The sequence below is a fragment of the Talpa europaea genome, assembly GCF_964194135.1.
Source record: "Talpa europaea genome assembly, chromosome: 1".
NCBI lineage: Eukaryota > Metazoa > Chordata > Mammalia > Eulipotyphla > Talpidae > Talpa > Talpa europaea.
In genome coordinates this window covers 153,805,704-153,824,142 of record NC_140073.1, presented here as the reverse complement: position 1 = coordinate 153,824,142, position 18,439 = coordinate 153,805,704, and positions in this window count along the sequence as shown.

The window sequence follows — 18,439 nt, the reverse complement described above, 5'->3', positions numbered from 1 at the left end:
GCAGAACAGGCAGATCTACTGAAATACATTGCTGAGAAGAGCAGCGGGCAAGACAGGAGAGGTCTGCTGCACCATGTGGGTCAGCTCCCTGGCTAGGGATCGAACTCAGGCTGCAGTGGCTGCAGAAGCTTCAGAGTGCTGTGTCTTAACCACTTGTGCCACCAGGGAGGCCCCTCACTCACACTCTAAAACCTTTTTTAAAAAGAGACAAAAAAGATGAGGACTGATTTAGGGAATTTGATCCTGGAAACACATTGACCTTTTTCTAACAGTCTAAGCTTCTGCAGCACAAGAACTTTCGTGAGGTTCCCCTGACAAAGCAGTAGGATACAGAGGCAGGGAGCAAGGACTCAGGAAGCAGGCTGCCCCACCTCAAATCCTCCATCAGCCCCACTAATTACCCTTAAAAGTCTGAATGGCCTTAGGCCAGAGACAGACTGACAAAGTGGTATCAACATTTCTAAAGAAAGAACATGCGACCTGCCTGCACACAAATTAGACTCAGGCCAACTGGTGACAACAGCATCCTCCCACACAGCGTCTGACTCCTAAGCCCACAGGGAGGATGGCAGCTGTGCTCAAAGGTAAATTTCCCTTTGTGTGGCTTCTTCAAATGCAACACCCTGACTCCCCCTCTTTCATGAGATTCTGCAAGGGCAGGGCGGGTAGGGGGCTGTTCAGGAGTGGAAGTCCTGTTCAGGAGTGGAGGTCTCTGTGGGGGACAGAAGAGATTCAGGAAAGGCTGTTCCAGCTGGGGAAGAATGTCCTGGCTTGGAAGAAGTGGCCACAGGCAGGGCTAGACTGGAGGGCCTGGAAGCTGTGAGCACATTCTCTGGAACATCTACAAGAGTGTCTGGGATCTTTTTATCTAGTACTTAATTGCCTTCATCCGCTCTAAACAATGTGGGCACATTCGTTCCACAAACATCTATTGAGCTCATGTGCCAGGCACCATACAAGGCAGGGTGAGGGGCACCAGCATGCTGGCATGAAGTGCTCACTGCTGGAACTCTGGGGGCACAGAAGAGAGGCACCTGCTCCAGTGTACAGAAGACTTCCAAGAGGAAGGGATTATGTTCAAGACCCCAAGTCCTATAAGAAAGGGTCTTTGGCTTCTCAGCTTCGGCCACAACTCAGCCCAGGGTGGTGGGGGAGGCCGTAGAGGCCATGGGGGCTGTCAAGGGAAGCAGACATGGCGCCCATAGTCATTGCCACCATTCTCTGAACATCGCTGGCTGCCCTTCCTGGAATCTAGACTTTCAATCTTCCTTCCAGTTTTTCCTCTGTCTGTCTCAGCTTGGTTAGACATGCATAGGCAGGATTTCCTTTGTTTCCATTACAGTAAATTTGAAAAAAAAATTAAATACATAAAATGAAAACAATTCTACTGCCAACACCTAAATCAACCACTGTTGGCAATTTGATTGTGATCATTTCCCCACATACATCCTCTTGCCCATTAATGAATAATAGACTTTCAATCATCTGCTTTATAAAGCTACTTCTCAGAACCATCCAGAAGGTCAATGGTTATAATGGATGAAGCGGACAACACCCTTAATGTCTGAGTAATTTTGACATCTCTACGTGGCAACTGGATGTTAAGTGCCTCCAGCGATGTGACAGAGCACTTGGCACTAACCATGAAATCTTCTTGACAAAAACTGAACCTGAACTTGAGAAAGCCTCCAGCTCCACCAATTTCAAGGACACTGAGGCTGGAGAAATAAGTTCCAGATTCTTCAAAGGTGTCAGCCTAATCCAGAAGAAGGACAAATTCTACACGACAAATGACTCGTTTTCTTCAACAAATAAACACCACATAAAAGGACATCTCTGTTTCAGATTAAGAGATTTGAGACCTAGTGTCCAAATGGAATGTGTGGAAGATTTTGAGTCCCAACACAAATCAGCAGCAAGACACTTAGAGACAGACACTGAACACACACTACGCATTAAATAATACCAAGGCTGACAGCCTGTTAAGGCACATGCTGAGGTGTTTATAGGTAAAACTACAATGCACTGGGAGTCACATTGAAATGCTCAAGGAAAAGAAAAAAGAGGGAGCGTGCAGGGCACAAAAAGAATGGCAAGCATACTGACGTGCCGAACCTGGGTGACAGGCAAAAAGGGATTCATTATATACTCTCCCTGCTTTATGTTTGAAAATGTCCATTACACATTTTTTCAAGTTCGCAATAAAGAGTTGTTTGTCTCTCAGTGTGACAGCTTCTCCAGGTTAGATACCTGCAAGTGAAATTCCTTCGCAAGTGAAATTTACCTCCACTGATAATCGTCAAATTTCTCCCCAGCTAATAAGTGGGTGCAGAAAATGCTGTAGAGATTTGTAGAGATTCTTGCACCCAAAAGTTTTAAACTGTAATGTGGTCAATTCTGCATAACTTCACTTGCAGATTGTGCTTTTATGTCTTAAGAATGACATTGACATCCCAAGTTCTTACTACTGACATTAATAATACTTTTTATCAAATTTTTGTTTAGACAGATACACTTTATCTAAAACAATGTTTTTCTTCCTTTAGTCTTAGTTAAATTAACACATTTCCCTACCTTGAAATATCCTGACTCCCAAAGATAAATCCTGAGTCAGCGCTCATTACCACACTGCTGCCCTGCTGATGCAATTTGCCCAGTGCTAACATTCTATGTGAATCCTGCATCCTAGTTCTTAAATAATAAAGACTTTTGTTTTGAGTTGTCCTCCGTTAGTTTTCTTTAGAAAACCTGGCTAGTCTGTAAAATCAGTCAGGTAAAAATATACAGTGAGGTACCTAATAGAAACCACGTAGGCAAATGATTCTTTTTCTTTTCCAATTCGGGGCTTTCTGAAGCTATGGCCAAGACCACCCGTCCCCAATTCCAAAACAAGTTGGGGATGATCCCTGGGATTTTGATCCCATGGAGCCCACTGGTGCTAGCGGGGGAGAGCGCACAAGGCAATGGTGGTTTCACTCACAGGAACCGGGAGAGGCGGGTGCGCTGCGGGCCCGTGGGTGCCCGCGGGGGCGCGAGCAGTGGCGGTTGTTGGCGCCCCTGTGGGTAACGAGTCTTACCCGTGCTTTTTATTTTGCAATAAAAAATTCTGCATTAAAAAATAGAGAAAGAAACGAGGCGAGGGCGTTCAGGAAGTGAGGGGGCAAAGCAAAGGCCCCGGGGGCTTAACCTCCGCTGACGCCTCAGGTCCCGCAAGAGCGAGACGAAACGCTTTCCTCGAGGCAGGTTTTCAGACGGCGGGGACGGGGCGACGCGCGCCTTCCAGCCGCCCCCGCCGCGCCCGGGCTGCCTCCCCCCGCCCCCCCCCCGCGGCCTCGGCTCTCCGGGCGCCGGCGCGGGCAGGTGCGCGGGGGCGGCCCCGGCCGGCCGGCCCCGCGCGCCGAGCCTCAGGGGACGGCTTCGGGGCCTGCGCCTTGCGCGCCACAGACGTCAGGCAGGGAAGGCGGGATCGCGTGAGGTCCCGCCAGGCCCCGGACTCCGCGGGGCCCGCGCCTTCCCGCGTTACCGGGGACACCGAGCAGGCGCCCCCCGCGCCCCCGGCCTGGGGCCACCCCAGCGCCCCGCGGGACCGGGACCCACGAGGCGGCCCGCGCGCAGGCGCAGACCAGGCGCCCGCCCCGGCCGTCGCGGGTCGGGATTGGCTCGGAAGGAGCGCGGGCTCTGATTGGCCGAGGCGGAGTCGCGCGGGCGCCGAGCGCCCGGGTCCGCGGCCCCCGGGACGGCCGGCCGGGCGGGCGCGGGTCGCGGCCTGGTCGGTCCTGCGGGCGTCGGGCCGGGAGGGGCGCCGCGGGGGCGCTCCGGGGGCGCCTGTGCGGGCCGGCGCGGGGCGTGGGGCGGAGCCTGGGCCCGGGCCTCCGAACCTGCGGGCGGCGGGCGGGGCGGGGCGGAAGGCGCCAGGGCCGCCGCGGCCGCGGGAGGTGCCGGCGCGCGGGCGGGCGCCGCGGCGAGGTGGCCCCCCCGGAAACGGACTTTCCCGTTTTGGCCCCGGCGCGCCCTCGGAGCCGCCATCGGGGGTTCGTGTCCAGGGACAGCCGAAGTTTTCTGTGAAAACGCCTGGCGGGGGCGGAGCGACGGCGCCGGGAGGACGTTCTGGACGCTGGTCCTGTACCTCTCCGGCCCGTGGGCACCAGGAATCCCTTTCCCGCCGCCCGTGCTCGCGGCGCGCCTGCGGGGTTCGAGGGAGGCCGCCGCGAGGGCGAGGCCTGGCGCCAAGTGGCTGCGCGCGGAGCGCCCCCTCCAGCCGCTGAGGCGGAACGCGCGGCGCCGCGCGCTGAAGCTTTGGGATGAGGCTGGTGATCGGTTCATTTTAAGCGGGAAAAATTTAAGGTGAACTGAGGGAAATGATTCCCCCAAAGGGGAGAGAAGGTGGGGAAGATGTGATGTCAGAAGATGAGGACTGTGGCGTAGAGGCGAGGTAATGGTGGCGGAATAATTAGTGTCAACAATCAAAATCCAGAGAAACACAGATAAACGGTGCCGTTTGATGGCAAAACTGATACTCTGAGCACTTTCAGTGAGCTCCATATGCCCACCCTCAGCTTGATACCAAAATCTGACAGTCGTCTCGAGAAAAAAAAATTACAGCCACTCCCCTTGGAGTGACCCTCGGTGCAGAAATTCCAAGCACAATGTTGGCAGATTTAAGCTCAGGGTGTGTGAGAAGAATAGTAGTGTATCATGGCTGTGGTTTATTTGGGGGAGTGCAAAAGTTTTGTGTTTGACAGGTGGTATTGGTTGTCTGAAAATACTGGCTTGAAAGAAAATCTCTTCATTCTTATTACTGCTCACTGAAGTTCCACGCGTTGTACCCGCCAAACCCGTGTTTGCGTATGTCTTCTTCCCCCAAATATTTAGGTTTCTGCTGTGTTCTGCCACTGGTGGGGAGCCTGTGTCATATTTGGAATATATAGATCACTTTCATTTGAGTCCAAGAAGAATTGAGATGGGGCCTTCCTGGTGGCGCAGGGGTTAAAGTCTCAGCGCTGTCAAGCTGTGGCCCACACTTGGAGATAGACGGAGCTTGGCAAAAGGAGGTTTACTGGGGAGCATGAGAATCACCCCCTAGGGAGGGGAGTGGGATGGACGATGACGCTGTGGGAACCAAGGTGGCAGCTGACACTGGGGGCTCTGGAGCTGGGCCAGCCTCTCAGTGTTTGGGGTGGATGAAAGGGGCAGGGCTTTGTCCTCTGGCTTGTCTTTGGAGGTGGGCCCCTAGGGGTGGGGGTGTAGCCTGTGACAGCCCAGGGAGGGCCCCGGAGTAGACCGGGCACCTTCAGCAGCTGGGGCAATGCCCGCACAGTCTCCACGTCAGAACCTGGTGGCGTTGCTGTGGCTCTTCCTGTCATATCACACGCAGGGACAGTGTCTCATCGTCTCTCTCACAATGTTAAGATTGATCAGTGAGGGCCTCCCTGGTGGCGCAGGGATTATTAAGTCTCAGCGCTATCAAGCTATCGCCAACCACTGTGGTAGGATTTTGATCCCCGTCCAGGGAGCTGCCCACATGGCACAGCAGATCTCGCCTGTCTCCCTGCTGCTCCCCTCAGCAGTGTATTTCAGTAGATCTGCCTGTTCTGTTCCCCACTCTGTCTCTGGTGAATCCTCTCACCCGCCGCACTTCTGGCCTACACCCCAGCTCTTCTGTGCATAAACAAATTAAAAAATAAATCTTTAAAACAAACAAAAAGCCAGAAAGAATTGAGGTGGTGAGTGGGTCCACGGTTGATGTTGCATACGTGCCGTCACCCTTCCTCATAGCCACCTTGTTAGCTACACAACATCAACTCCACTTACAGGCGGGAAGACAGATTTTGCCATGAACTCACGCATGGTCTCACAACTAATAAGTGTCAGCGCTGGGATTATATGTGGTTTTGCCAAATCCGACGCCCCTTTCTCTTTCCTAGTTCATTTCTTCATCCCTGTCCAGCCTAATCATTGTTTTAATCAAAAGTAAATTACCCATCCCTGCCTTTTGACTTCAGTTTAAAACATTAGCTCTGTATTCATTTGCCAGTCTTTTTTTTTTTTTTTAAAGATTTATTTATTTATGTATACAAGAACAGAGGTGGGGGGGGTGAAAGGATTCACTAGAGACAGTGGGGAACAGAACACGCAGATTGACTGAAATACACTGCTGAGGGGAGCAGCGGGGAGACAGGAGAGGTCTGCCGTGCTGTGTGGGCAGCTCCCTGGACAGGGATCGAACTTGCGCTTTGGTGACTGCGGACAGCTTCATAGGTTGTGTCTTAACCCCTTGCGCCACCTGGGAGGCCCCTGCCGATCTTTTCAGGTGAGACCAGGGCCTTGTCTTTGACTTCAGGCTCACTGTTGGAATAGTGTCTTTCCTGCATAGTATGTTTTCTCTAATTTCAAGTTCTTTTCTTTAAAGCTGAGTAAAACTTTAAGCACACTGTAAAGCAATTTAAATTCAGACTCTTACATTTGGGCTGTTTTTCCCATCCTTGTATGGTGGCTCACCCACACAATATTTGCCACAGTTTTTTTTTTTTAAAGATTTATTTACTTATGCATACAAGAGTTGGAGTACAGGCCAGAGATGCGGGGGTGAGAGGATCCGCCAGAGACAGAGTGGGGAACAGAACAGGAAGATAGACTGAAATGCACTGCTGAGGGGAGCAGCAGGCGAGACAGGAGAGGTCTGCCTCGCCATGTGATTTTCTCCTTGACCTCCCGGGATCGAACTCGTGCTGCAGAGGCAGTGACTTGCTTCATAGGGTGGTGCTTAATCCCTTGTGCCACCAGGGAGGCCCAGCCACAGTTTTTTAAGTTTCACCATGTCCCAAGTGTTCAACTCTGTTTTCATAGATTTTAGTAACTGGCTCTCTGCATTAATTTGATTGGTTTATATGATGTTTGTTATGTAACTGAAACTGCAAATACAACAGTTGGTCATGGAGAGGTTTGTGAATGAATACAGCTGATCCTTATTAAGGACACAATTGTTAAGGGTACAGAATTGCCTGGACTAGGGGTGCCTCAGTAGCCCACTAGCTACTTGTGCTTGCTTATTATCTGGGCCTCAAGTTAATGAGTCCTATGTGGAATTGAGGCTGTCATTTAATCCAGCATAGACATCATTTGGTTTGACATGGTTAAGTAGATACACTGAAGAGAGCATCTGCTATGCTGATACTCACAACACACTGCATTAGCCTTCTGTAGCCGTCAGAGCCAGAAAGTCCGTGGTGACTGCAGCTTTTATTGTGAAACCCAGACTTTGTTAAGTTGGAGGAAGACAGGAGTAGTTTTGTGATAGATTCCTTATGCTGGAACGTGTAGATCTGGTTCTAGACTGTTCACATTGTCAGCCCTGGTCATTGCGCTTTAAATGTGATACCTGTAACAGTTTGCTCTGATGGGACAGCATACGGCAGTGCTATCACAGATCAACTTTTAGGGTAACCATGTCCTAACTTTGCCTCAGAATTATTTCATTCAAATTCTATTCTCTTTCATGTGCCTTTCTTGATCCCACATTGTTCCCTGTTTTAAAATTTTATCCATTACCTGTAATGCTAGTCACATCATATTATAATGATCTCTTCTTGTGTTGAGAGCTATATATATATTAGTTATGTTAATGGTCAGGGTGAGGGGTACCCCAAGCCTGCCTGCTCTAAATAGTTCTGCCATCCACCGAGGCAAGACAAAAAATAGTCTAGTTTATGCATAGAAGAACTGGTATGTAGGCCAGAGGGGTGGGGGTAGGGGTGGGGTGAGAGGATTCACCAGAGACAGAGTGGGGAGCAGAACAGGCAGACAGACTGAAATTCACTGCTGAGGGGAGCAGCAGGCCAGACAGGAGAGGTCTGCTGCGCCATGTGGTTCAGCTCCCTGGCTGGGGATTGAACTCAGGCTGCAGTGGCTGGTGATAGCTTGATAGCGCTGCAACTTTAACCCCTGGGCCACCAGGGAGGTCCTGCCTAGGTTTATTTTAAACTAGAGTTACAAATTTAATCACAATACCCTTACCTTCAGCTTGAAATAGATGTTCCATATCATTTCTGCTTTTTTACCAAATTGAATTTCATCCTTTCTCATTGCTTTCTCATCAGAAGCGTATGTCTTGGATGTGAGCATTTCTTACGTAAAAAATAAAGGTTTAATCATTTAATAGTAATAAACCTTGATTGAGCACTTGTGGCAGGCATCATGTAAGACACGGTCATGTTCCTGAGAGCAGAGGCCAGTCCGTATTTTCACAGGCTCCCACCCAGAATATGTGTTCAAATCTTTGTTAACTGAAAGGCTGTGATTCTGATACAGCTTTCTGATGAGAAACCACAGTGTAGATGGTAATTGTGGAAAAAAAAAAAAAAGTGTCAGAATGAATCATCATCTCTATAGCCAAAAAAGTATGGTTTAATGGCAAGGAAAAAAAGAAGGAATATGTATTGTGCTTTCCACTCTCCAGTGGAAGAGTGTTTCTTTTTTGTTGGTGTAGATAGCAGTGCCAGGACACTTGATCAAGAACCTGCCTGAGACAGTCACTCGGCATGGATTAGAAGGCGTGTTCGAGGATGCTCTACGAATCAGATTGCTGAGCCCAGATGGGACGAGTATGAGGTATGTTTTGTACCTTGTGCTGAAAAAGAATGTTGTTGTCTGTGTCCCACTGTTACAGTTTTGTTGCAGTCTCCCAAATCACTTACACATGATTTTAGAAAAGAGTAGTTACCGAGCCTTTCTATTAGTGGGTATAAAAAGTTGAAAGAGGCAACATAAATGAACAGCCAAAAACTGCTAGCATTATCATAGAGAAGTAAAGACTTGTTCTGCTATCAAGAATGAGATTGAAGTGTGGAAGATTTCAGTCATAGGTTGTTTCTGTTGCTCTGCGTCTCTAGGGCTGATAGCAGTAAACGAACACCCTTGTTGACTTGCCCTGAAAGGTGCCAAAACAAAACCCCTGAACTGGTCTGCTGGAATCAGTTAGTGAAAGGCTATCAGGAGGTATGTTGCTTTGACTGGCAATAGCTCGATTGCGCTGAGACTTAACCCCTTGTGCCACCTGGGAGGCCCTCAGCAGTGAGCTTCTTTTGAGCTCATGAGGCCAACAAGCACTAAAGAAAGACATGGAGAATGTTTTTGTTTTGCTCATTTGTTTTTAATAATCTTAGGAGGGGGAGGCCTTTCTTTCAGGACCCTGGAAATCCTAAAAGAAAAGGTAGATGAATTTGATTGCATAAATATAAAATACTCTAATGAGAGGAAAAAAATTCCCATAAGCAAAGTCAAAAGACAAGTGACAAACCAGGAGGAAAGGTTTGTAATTCCTATCAAACTCAGGGCTGGGCCTCCCTGGTGGCACAAGGGGTTAAGCACAACACTGAAGATATCCTCAGCCTCTGCAACATGAGTTTGATCCCCACCGGCCAGGGAGCTACCCACACGGTGCAGCAGACCTCTCCTGTCTCCCTGCTGCTCCCCTCAGCAGTGTATTTCAGTAAATCCGCCTGTTCTGCTCCCCACTCTGTCTCTGGTGAATCCTCTCACTCCCCGCACCTCTGGCCTGTACCCCCGTTCTTGGTTCTTGTATGCATAAATAAATAAATCTTAAAAAAAAAAAACACACAACAAAAACTCAGAGCTAATCTCCCTGAGAGTAAGGTGAACTCACAGATGAGTAAAAAAAAAAAGACCAATAACACAGTAAAAATACTGGAAAACAGATCATAGGAAAGTAATTTTCTTTTAATTTCCTCCCTTATTGGCAGGATTGTAAATAAAAGCTATCCTGAGATGTAACTTTGCCTGCCAGGTGTTCACACATCAAAAGGAAGAGGGTGGGGAGGAGCTGGCATGCTCACACTTTGTTGGCGAAGTCTCTGCAGAGAGTCTCAGTTGCAGCCTCTCTCAGTTGTAGCTGTAGGTCTACTCCTAAGACTTTATACTATAGAATGCCTCAGGCAAGGAGAAAATAACAGATAACAGATAACAGAATTAGAATTTACATGAATATCAGTAGGAAACTTTTCTGATGGGTCTAGAAGGTATTGTACTATGCTATTGTAAAAAGTAATGAAACAGCATTTTGTATACTGGGGGAAAATAACCTCAATGCACATTATTAAGAAGGGTGGATTTTGACAATGTGTATGATACCCTACTTTTAGTGTAAAAACATAACAGAGGACATTCCGTACACAAAAATAAACTCAAAATGGATCAAAGACCTAAATGTAAGCACTAAAAATAACATTTTAAAAAAAGATTTATTTATTTGTGCATACAGGAGCTGGGGTGTAAGCCAGAGGTGTGTGTGTGTGGGGGTGTGTGTGTGTGTGAAAGGATTCACCAAAGACAGAGTGGGGAGCAGAACAGGCAGATCTACTGAAATACACTGCTGAGGGGAGTAGTGGGCAAGACAGGAGAGGTCTGCTGCACCATGTGGGTCAGCTCCCTGGCTGGGGATCGAACTCAGGCTGCAGTGGCTGGTAATCAGCTTAATAATGCTGACACTTTAACCCCTGCACCACCAGGGAGGCCCTAAAAGATTATATCTAGAAGAAAACACAGGAGTAAATCTTTACAGTCTCAGGTTAAGGTATTGAACAAGTGATAAAGAGGAGATTGAAAAGTTGGGCTTTATCAAAATTTAAAATGTTTGTACTACACGGTCAAAAGAAACTACAGACTGGGAGAAAATACTGTAAAACATATATCTGACAAGGGATTTGTTTTTAGAATTCTTACAACTCAGTACAATCCAATTAAAAATGGGCTAAGGCACTTGAATAGTGCTTCCCCAGACAAGGTATACAGTTGGTCAGTAAGCACATGAAAAGTGCTCGCAGTAGATATTAAGGCGATGCCAATCAAAACCAGGATGTGATACCTCTTTGTACCTATTAGAATGGCAATAATAAAAAAGACAATAACAAGCGTTGGTAAGGATTTAGAGAAATTGGAACCCTCACTCATTGTTCGTGGGAATGTAAAATAGTTTATTTTGGAAAACAGCTTGGCAGATACTCAAATTGTTAAAGAGTTTCAGTACAGTTCAGCAGTTCTGCTACTGGGTAAGTATCCTCTCCGCCTCAAAATGAAAACCTAAGTCATACCTTTCTACAAATGGTCATGTCAACTTTATTCATAATAGTATTCAAAAATCCATTGGCTGATGAGCGGATAAACAAAGTGTATTTTCATACAGCAAAATATTAGCGATAAAAAGGAATGAGATACTGATGCATAACAGCATGGGTGAGTCTCAGAAACATTAGTTTGAGTGGAGTTGCCAGAGACTCCACAAAAGATCACGTACCAGGTAATCCCACATATGTGAAATGCCCAGAATAGACACATCTAGGGAGGCAGAAGGTAGAGTGGCTGCCTGCGGCTGGGGCATGGGAGTGATTTCGGGGAATGAGGAGTGACTGCTGATGGGCACATTTGCGGATGATAAAAATGTTCTAAGTCAGTGATGATGCTGATACTGGTGCTGTTCTGTAAAGATCCTGGAGGCCCCTCTGCTCTTTATTTTTTTTTTTTTTATTTTATTTTTTTTATTTTTTTATTTTATTTTAAATTTTTTTTTTTTTTTTTTATAGAGGCATGCTTTATTTATTTGTTTGCTGGTTTGTTTGTTTGTTTTGTTTATACATGCACTGGGTACAGTCAGAAGCGCGGGAGGGTGAGAGAATTCACCAGAGCCAGAGCGGGGAGCAGAGCAGGCAGAAGGACCGAAGTACACTGCTGAGGGGAGCAGCGGGCGGCAGGAGAGGTCTGCGCGCCATGTGGGACCCTCCTCTGGTGGCCGGGGAGCAGCCGCGGATCGAACCGGCGCCGCAGAGGCCGCGCGCAGTTTCGCAACCCAGCGCTCAACCGCTGCGCCACCAGGGAGGCCCCCCTCTGCTCTTTAAATGGGTGAATTTTATAACATGTAGGTTATAGCTCAGAATTTTTTTCTAAATAGCAGCTTTTTGTGTGTACAGTTTCTCTGTGTGCAGCCTGTTGCCTTTGAGGATAGAAACTGGATGCGAGGGAGACGTCACTATATCCTCTACTGCTCTGCATTTTGAATCTTGGGCCTGCATCTGCTAAATGCTGACTTGCTGACTGCTCTCTCTTCTCCCTCCCCCCGCAGTGCCCATTGCAGGACTGCCTGTATTGACTTCGAGTCACAAGCCAATACGGAGAGGCTTGCAAGAGAAGTAAGGAGCAGAAATCATTGGCTTGCTATAGTTCTGGGCCCCGCTGGAAAGAAAAGCTAAGGTCACTAAAATAGAGGCCACGAGAGGCCCTCGAGGGGTAAGGGCGCGAAAGTCCAGTGGACTGAGACTTTCCAAGTTCATCAGCAGGGTGCCCAAGGAGGGGCTAGTTGGCACTTGGGGCACTTGGCACTTTTAAATTTCTTCCTGTATCAAAAATATCTAAATCATTCTCACAACTATAGCAAACTAATTAGTATCGTCCTAGTTACCTATAACCTTGATGTCTGGAAAAGAGAAGGCACCCTCTAGGACTCTGTTTGAACAAGCTCTTAAACATGTGTTTTCAGAATTAGGTACTTAATTCTCTTCATTCTCATCATGTTATCAGGTTTAAACCAGAGAGCCCAAACCAGAGTCCCTAACCTTAATGATGGCTGATGTGGTGATTTATGCAGTACTTACAGGAAAAGACTATCGAGGGGCCTCCATGGCGGCCTAGGAGTTAAGGCTCAGCGTTACTACTGTGATGGCCTGAGTTCAATCCCTGGCTAGGGAACTGACCAACATGGCACAGCAGACCTCTCCTGTCTCCCCGCTGCTCCCCTCAGCAGTGTGTTTCAGTGGATCCACCTGTTCTGCTCCCCACTCTGTCTCTGGTGAATTCTCTCACCTCCCTACCCCCGCACCACTGGCCTACACCTCAGTTCTTCTACAATAAATAAATAAATCTTAAAAAAAAGGGCAGTCAAATTTATTATGAATTATTTCAAAATCAAGAAATTTCATATAAAAATCTGGGATTTTGGGTCCTTTTGCTAGATAAGAACACCTATGGTTTTCTGATGGTTGTACAACTCCATTCCTGCAGTCACTCTGGAGATAGCGGCTTCCTCTTCCCTGAGGCATTTGCTACAGTCCTCCCTGCTGTGGTTGGCTTCCAAATTCTTCCCAACTCTGAAAGAGTGAACATGACATTTCTACTTTGAGAAATTAGAGTTAATAATTTTTCCTCTTACTGTAGTTTTTGCCTACAGTAAAGTTGACATTGTAATATTTTTTACACATTTATCTCTTTAAAAGTAGTAAAATGAAAGCCAGAACAAGAAAGCCACACGTTTCAAGAAAAATGGGAGAGAGCTTATTTCTTTGTGGAGATAGAGTTTTCCTGCATGTTTAATATGCAAACAGAGTCTGTCTGTGTGGGAAGAATATGCCCCGAGACGCCATCATGAAGCCAACCATAGTAAGAGCCATGGCGGCACAGGGAGGAGATGGTGATAAAGGCTTAGTAAGCTGAGAAAAAGATGCAGCTGCAGCGTGACTTGCTTCTGAATGTGAATAAGTGATGCTGCTGTGAGACGTGGTTCTGTATTACATGAGAAAATCACCTGGGCAGCCAAACCTCTTCCGGATGGCGAGTTTGTAAAGGACCCCCGTGGAGAGCTGTAGAAATTGTGTGCCCTGAGTGGAGAGGGGCCTTTGCCAGTATAAAGCTGACCGGTGGCACCACGGTGCAGCCTGTAACAGTGTGACTGACAGCTCATAGCACAAGTGTGAGAAGGCCCCACGTGGCTGCCTTTCTCTAGCAGCTCACGAAAGCGCTGGTGTCAGCCACGCACCTGGTTGGCTGTATTCGTGATGTTGATGAAGCTTTTGATGTGACTGAAGAACTTTTGGGCCTTGTACCCAGGACAAACATAATATTGGAAAGTGAGTTATCAGGTGTCGAAAAAGACTGAAAAAGTTTAACGTGGTCAAGGTTAGTAAGCGTTAGCACAGATGGCAATTCTGCCACGGTTGGTGTGATACAGCTTGTCACAAAACTTAAATCTGCAGTGTCGGGGCTTTGCCAAGACGAGAACTTAAGTCTGTGTGTGGCCCATTCTCCAGGAGTCACTTTGTGCTAAAAAGTGAAACATGGACCATTCGTGGACGTAGTGTTCACGCCATAACTGAGGCTCAAGCCTCAGGAAGCTCGGGGCTAGACACACAGAGCCGGTCCTGCTCAGCCCTGGCTCGGGGCTCAGGCAGTTTTTTGAATTTTTGGGAGAAATTGACATTTTCATGTCTTCTAAAGGAAAACCTTACCTCAACTTAGTAGCAAAGATTGGGTCAAAGATTTAGCCTCTTTAGTGGATGTTACAACTCATCTGAACACATGGGAGGTGTCCCTGCAAGGACATGCGCAAGTGGTCACACACATGTGTGATCGGTGTACTCCTTCGTGGGGAAATTGTGTCTTTGGGAAACCCACTTGGCAAGGATCAGTCTGACCCACTTCCTGACGCTGAAGCTGGTTTCTGAAAGTGGAAGTGATGGCCTGGCCACATACCAAGAACTAAAGCATTGAAGACTGAATTCCAGAAAAGTCCTCTGACTTCAGACTGTGTGGAGCGACCTAATGTTCAGTTTACCTTCCGCAGCTGACATTAGTAATGTGGATGCAGAACTGTAGATGAAGTTACTGAGCTGCGGCTCAGCACAGTGCTGCAGGCTCTGTATGACGAGGCCCGAGCCCCGGAATTCTACAGATGGCTTGGGAATGATCACCCTAAATATAAAAACCACAGTGCAAGATTTTGTCCATGTTTGGAAAGACCTGCATCTGTGAGCAGCTATTTTCTATTACGAAACTAAATAAGACTAAGTATGGCTCCCAGTTAATGGCCCCAAGGACCAATTCTCTGCTGTGTGTTACTGCGCGAGACTCACAGCCTGACGCTGACGGAGACCCAGGGGCGCAGAAAGGTGAGTTGGTACCACATCTGAGGAGTCACAGTCATGAAACTGAATAATTCCTTCTATTTCCAAATAATTATGTTTTTCAATGTCATATTTAAAATACAGTCTCTGGCATCTTATGTTGTACCTTAGGATATATCAAGTTTGATTATACCCTGCTGTTTATTTTTTCCTATAAATAACCTTAGAGTTACTCAAGTTTATAAAACTCGCCCTAAAAGCAGCCATATTTGTCCTGACGGCACTGGTGAGCCAGATGTGCAAGCCAGCTGGTGCAGGATGTGTAGATGCCTGGCGTACCCCCAAGGATAACAGAACTACCACGGTGATCTTGGGACTCAGGCCAGAGTCCGCCCTCCCTTGGACAGAGCTGGCGTAACATAATGGCCTTGGGGCTGCTTTCTCAGCACTTCCATTATGGATTTACTCATTCCTTTTGAATCCAGTATTACCCATCAACTTACAGCCTGGGAGCTGTGCTGCCTTTTACAAGCAGGACAGACATTTCCGTGGCATCAGGCTGCCCAGGGGATGCAGGATGCAAATGGAAATGCCTAGGAGTCAATCAGCATCATGCAGGGAGAGGCCCCTCGCTGCCCCCAAGCCCTTGAAGAGCTCTGAGACCCAAAGCAGCGTTTCCACTGCGAAGTGGGGACACGGCCACTCACCATTGCTCCCTGGGTGATCCCTCGAGTTCATGGCTGCAGTTACATGCGAGGCTTCCAGATGGACACTCCCCCCTGCCCTCCCTTCTAAGCTCCAGCCTGTAGGCTGCCCGGCCTCTGCGATGGAGATCCCACAGTTCCCCTCAGTGTACAGTACTGATCGAATTCACCACTTCTCTCCTGAGTTGAACTAGTCCTCCCCTGGCTTTATTTTAGTTAATAGCACCGCCATCCACCATCTGGCTTGAGCCAGAAACTTGGGAATCATCTTGGACTCCTTCCACTTACTCATTCCCCATTTCCATCTACTTACCAAGTCCCTCGTTTATACTAAACAGCATGCGAGTCTGTCTACTCCTCTACAGTCCCAGAAGCAGTGAGCACTGCTGCTCTCCTCGGGGCCACCATCATCTCTTGCTTGAACTTTTGCCGAAGCCCCTCTCTGGGCTCCCTCCCTCCAGCCTCTCCACCTGTCACCCCTCTGCCTTGAAAACATTCTCTAGCCAGTAGTCAGAAAGACAAAAAATAAAACCCAAATTAGGTTTCCTTACTCACCTGCTTAATATTCTCCAGTGATGCCCTTCATCTTCTATAATAAACCCAGACTCCTCTAACTGACCAACCCAAAGCCAACCACATTAAAAAAATGGGCAAAGAATGCAGAGAGACATTTTTCCAAAGGAGATGCACAAATGGAAAGTACTCAATATCGCTGGCCATTAGAAAATGCAAATCAAAACAATGTAAATCACCTCAAATGTAAGCTGAGGTGCCACCTTACCCCTAGCAGATAGCTGCTATAAAAACAGCAAACAAACACAACGTTGGAGAGGATGGAGAGAAATTGGAGCCCCAGTGTTACTGGTGGGACTGTAACGGTACAGTCACTCTAGAAAAGAGTGGTGCTTCCTCAAAATATTAAAAGTAGGATTAGTGTGTGATCCAGCAATTCCACCTCTATATACCCAGAATAATTGAAAGCAGGCTCTCAAAGAGGTGTTTGTACACCGTGTCCCAGTGTACAAACTTATTTTTTAAAATCTTTTTTTTTAAAGATTTGTCTATGCATACAGGAACTGGGGTACAGGCCAAAGATGCAGGGGGTGAGAGGATTCACCAGAATCAGAGTGGGGAGCAGAACAGGCAGACTGACTGAAATACACTGCTGAGGGGAGCAGCGGGGCGAGTCAGGAGAGGTCTGCTGTGCCATGTGGCTGGCCGGGAATCACACTCATGCTGCAGTGGCTGCAGATAGCTTCATAGGCTGTGTCTTAACCCTTGCGCCACCAGGGAGGCCACAAATTTATTTTTCTAAATAAAAAATAAATAAATTGTAAGTTAGTAACTGTACTTTAAAATAACTAATGTGATAAGTTTTGTTAGTGTCTTTTATTCAAATAATTTTTTTTAAAGATTTATTTATTTATTTATTTATCCATTCATTTACTTATTTATACAAGCACTGGGTACAGTCAGAAGCACGGGAGGGTGAGAGAATTCACCAGAGCCAGAGCAGGGAGCAGAGCAGGCAGAAGGACCGAAGTACACTGCTGAGGGGAGCAGCGGGCGGCAGGAGAGGTCTGCGCGCCATGTGGGACCCTCCTCCGGTGGCCGGGGAGCAGCCGGGGATCGAACTGGCGCTGCAGAGGCTGCGGGCAGCTTCGCAACCCAGCGCTCAACTGCTGCGCCACCGGGGAGGCCCTATTCAAATAATTTTTTAAAGATTATTTATGCATACAAGAACTGGGGTACAGGCCAGAGGTGCGAGGGGTGAGAGGATTCACCAGAGACAGAACAGGCAGACTGACTGAAATACACTGCTGAGGGGAGCAGCGGGCGAGACAGGAAGGTCTGCTGCGCCATGTGGGTAGCTCCCTGGCCAGGCTCCGGATAGCTTCACAGTGCTGTGCTTAACCCCTGTGCCACCAGGGAGGCCCTCAAATAATTTTTTTTAATTGGTAAGAACCCCAAACTCCTCACCGGCCTTGGAACTCCAGAGCCCTGATTTCTTCTCCACTTTGCTCCCTACCCCACACCTGATACCTGGGCTTGGGGACCTTTGAGGTTGCTGTTCCCTGCACCTGGAACACGCCTCTCCAGATATGACCCCTCAGGCCACAGTTTAAATCATGCCTCCTCAGGGAAGCCTGTCCTGATCCTCTACACTTGTCAACTCCTGTCTCTCCTTGTTCTGGTTCCACTTAGGTGATAGTCTTACCCCAAAATATTGTATCCCTCTCTGCGCATCCTTTCAAGGGCCCCGGATGGTGATTTTCTTCAGTCTTGGTGATGTTCCTTTTGATCTTGTGGTTAAGAGGATGTGTTTCAGGTCTCTCTTTCATAACGTTCATTGTTTATAAGTTTTGTGGCTACCTTGAGACTCTCTAAATACACTATTTCTTTTTTTAAAAAAAGGATTGATTTATGCATACAAGAGCTGGGGTTACAGGCCAGAGGTGCGGGGGGTTGAGGGAGGCGGAAGGGACGGGGAATGAGAGGATTCACCAGAGACAGAGTGGGGAACAGAACAGGCAGACTGACTGAAGTACACTGCTGAGGGGAACAGTGAGCAAGACAGGAGAGGTCTGCCTTGCCGTGTGGGTTTCTCCCTGGCCGGCCGGGGATCGAACTCGTGCTGCAGAGGCTGGGGATTGCTTCATAATATGGTGCTTAACTCCTTGCGCCACTAGGGAGGCCCTAAATATCCTGTTTCTTACTCTGCAGTTGTTCACTAACGTTAGCATCTCATCCTTTCCTAAAACACAGCTGGCTTTGCCAAATGGTAGTTTTTTAATCTTCCTCATCTTACATTTATTGTTTGGAACTCTGCCATGA